We start from the raw sequence: 2,810 nt of genomic DNA, 5'->3' as shown, positions 1-2,810 counted from the left end.
AGTACTGCATCCAGTTCTGGGCACCGCACTTCAAGAGGGATGTGGACAACATGGAGAGGGTCCAGAGGAGGGCCACTTGCATGATCAGGGGGCAGCAGGGTAGGCCCTATGAGGAGATGCTATGGGACCTGAACCTGTTCAGCCTCCACAAGAGAAAGCTATGGGGGGATCCAGTGGCCTATTACAAACTAGTCGGGGGGATCAGCAGGCATTGGGGGGGTCCCTGTTCCCCTGAACACTACCAGGTGTGACTAGGAATAACAGTCACAAGCTAACAGAGGGTAGATTCAAGCTAGGTATCAGGAGGCACTACTTCGCGGTCTGGGCGGCTACGGTCTGGAACCAACTTCCAAGTGAAGTGGTGCTGGCTCCTACCCTGGGGGTCTTTAAGAGGAGGCTAAATGTACGCCTTGCCAGGGTCGTTTGACCCCAGTACCCTTTCCTGCCATGGCAGGGGGTCGGACTCAATGATTTGCTCAGGTCCCTTCCTACCCTACAAACTATGAAGCTATAAATAAGGGCCAGACAGGGGTGGACCCATGGCAGGGGTGTGTAGTGGTAGAGTCACACCCCCTTTTGATTCCTGGACCACCCAACATTTAAAACCAACTGGCAGCAGCATTTCTATTCAGGCAGCATTGAGGGAGTCACATGACTTCACGGTTCATTATAATCTATCTGACTTCTAAACTCTTCATTCCACAGGTGTTAACGACCCTCCCTTCTTTTTTTAATGGTTTTGATGTTCCACTAATTAAGCTATTCTTTCTTCTCAATCCTGCAGTCTATTACCTGATCCTCTTAATGTAGCTCCTATTTCACAGATAGAGTGGCCCCCCAAAAATGAGGAGGAGGATATGGGTCTGCTCGTGTTTATGCCCCGATGGCTGAGAGGTTCAGGCACTCAACCAAAAGACAGGAAAGCCAGGTTCTAAATTCATTATGCTCATTTGTCCACACCAATCGTGTGTAATTGTTTAGTTCATGGGCTTTCAACCTGTGGTCCATACACCTCTGGGGGTCTGCAGACTATGTCTAAGGAATCTGTGAAAGATGATGATGATCAATCAAAAGTATGTGAATACTCATACTTATAATTCACACTTCCATTCAAAATTTCCGAAGTGGTCCATACCTCCATTTGAAGTTTTTAGGGGTCCACCAATGAAAAAAAGTTGAAAGCCACTGGTTCAGTTAAATAGCTTGGTTACCTAAATTATACATTCATTCAGATATTCCCGTGTTTTAGTCTCACTCAAATATTCAACTATGTCAAATAATAAATAGCCGATCTTTACTGCCTTTTGGCTAATTGTTCAATTACAAGAGGGAGAGCAGTTCTGGCACTTGAAGGATGTGTGAAAGGCCACTTGTGAACAGCCCAGGGACATGGAATCAATGACATTTATATATCATGTGTCACTTCCATGCTTTGCAATAGTGAGTATATTAAAGTGCCAGTTATGGACAGAAAAGTAACTCTAAAAATAACATTATGGTCTTCCACATTTATTCTCTCTCAATGACTCCACATCAAACTTGTTTGGTTTACAAGGCCAAAGAGGCTTTATTATTATTTTTTCTTAACAGCCACTCGTCAAGCTCATTCTGCCATACTTTTCTCTCCCCCTGAAGGTTATGCGTCAGTCTCACTTGAAGTCAGTGACTGTTACTTGAAGTCTACTGTGGGGCAACCACGGCCCGTGGGATTTGAGTGGACTCCATGTCAGAATTTACAGGGCAAATGTCAGGTTTTTCTTAGCTTTTTCTTTTTGCTACTCTTCCCTTTCTGCTGGTTTTCAGTCTGTCCGTGTGTTTTTGTTTTCTTTATGGGTAGCCATTTTTCCCCAACCCTTTCCCCCCATTTCATTCCCTCTTTTATCATCTTCTGTGGTTCTCTCTCCTCTTGATTTCTCTGTTCCCTAAGTTTTTCCTCCATTCTCCTCTTATCTCCTCTTTCCTTTCTCTCTGACCACTTGATGCCTTTGGCTTCCTTCTGTAGAAGAGAGCCAAAGGGACTTTTCATGAATGCTGATCCACCTGCTTGCCTCACTATTAATGCTGCAGACTAGCTCTTCTTTCACTTGAATCATGCCTTTCTGTGGTGCAGTGGGAGATGGCCGTCACATCCACCTGACACTGAACAGCTTAGGCATGGGGAGCAGCTCTGAGGAGAATGGGCAGAGCTCTGGAGGGAGAACAAGTGGCGAGCCACCATGATCAACTGCATTGTCTAGATCCTAAATGGCCAAGGTAAACCAGGCACAGCTCCATCTTGAATAGGAAAACCACCTGTGCACTTCTGCCTCATACATCATTACCAGTTGTACAGTTTCTGCATTTGTATCTTATTGGCAATGTTATTGATGGTGGCTGTGGTGGCATAAAATCTCTCTGGCTCTTCCATAATTGTGTTAGCTCTGTAGCCTCAATAAAGGTAGCAGATGTGACTCTATAGCACTAAGGGAGCAGATATAGCCAGGAAGCAGGTGTGATTTTTACAGACACTTTCCTAGCTGTTATCATGCTTTGAGCACAAAAAAAAGGTTTTAACTGTTTTGCTTCTTGCTAATGTGGCAAATGCTCTTTTTTTTAGTGCCCTACATACTTTGTGTTCCAAAGCAAGACACAAAAATTTCAGCAGCTCTCCAAAATACAATTAAAAATAGCAGTGGCAGAAAAGCTGAAGTGGGAAATGAGCAGTGAAATAGTTACTTTTTGGCAGGCAGAATATTTTGTCAAATATTCTTTTAGGTCAAATTCTCATCTGGTCTAAATTACAATACTTCCAGTGAAGTCAGTGATGAGAT

At 44.1% G+C, this 2,810-nt stretch overlaps 1 protein-coding gene across 2 annotated transcripts in view; it reads right to left on the bottom strand.

Moving 5' to 3' along the window:
- LOC109314717 (cadherin-6) overlaps nt 1-2,810 on the bottom strand; it is a 127,343-nt gene that overhangs the window by 57,089 nt on the left and 67,444 nt on the right. The window lies entirely within an intron of this gene.

The sequence above is a fragment of the Crocodylus porosus genome, unplaced genomic scaffold (genome assembly GCF_001723895.1).
Source record: "Crocodylus porosus isolate Cpor-Errol unplaced genomic scaffold, CroPor_comp1, whole genome shotgun sequence".
Taxonomy (NCBI): domain Eukaryota; kingdom Metazoa; phylum Chordata; order Crocodylia; family Crocodylidae; genus Crocodylus; species Crocodylus porosus.
This window is presented reverse-complemented; position numbering and strand designations above follow the sequence as displayed.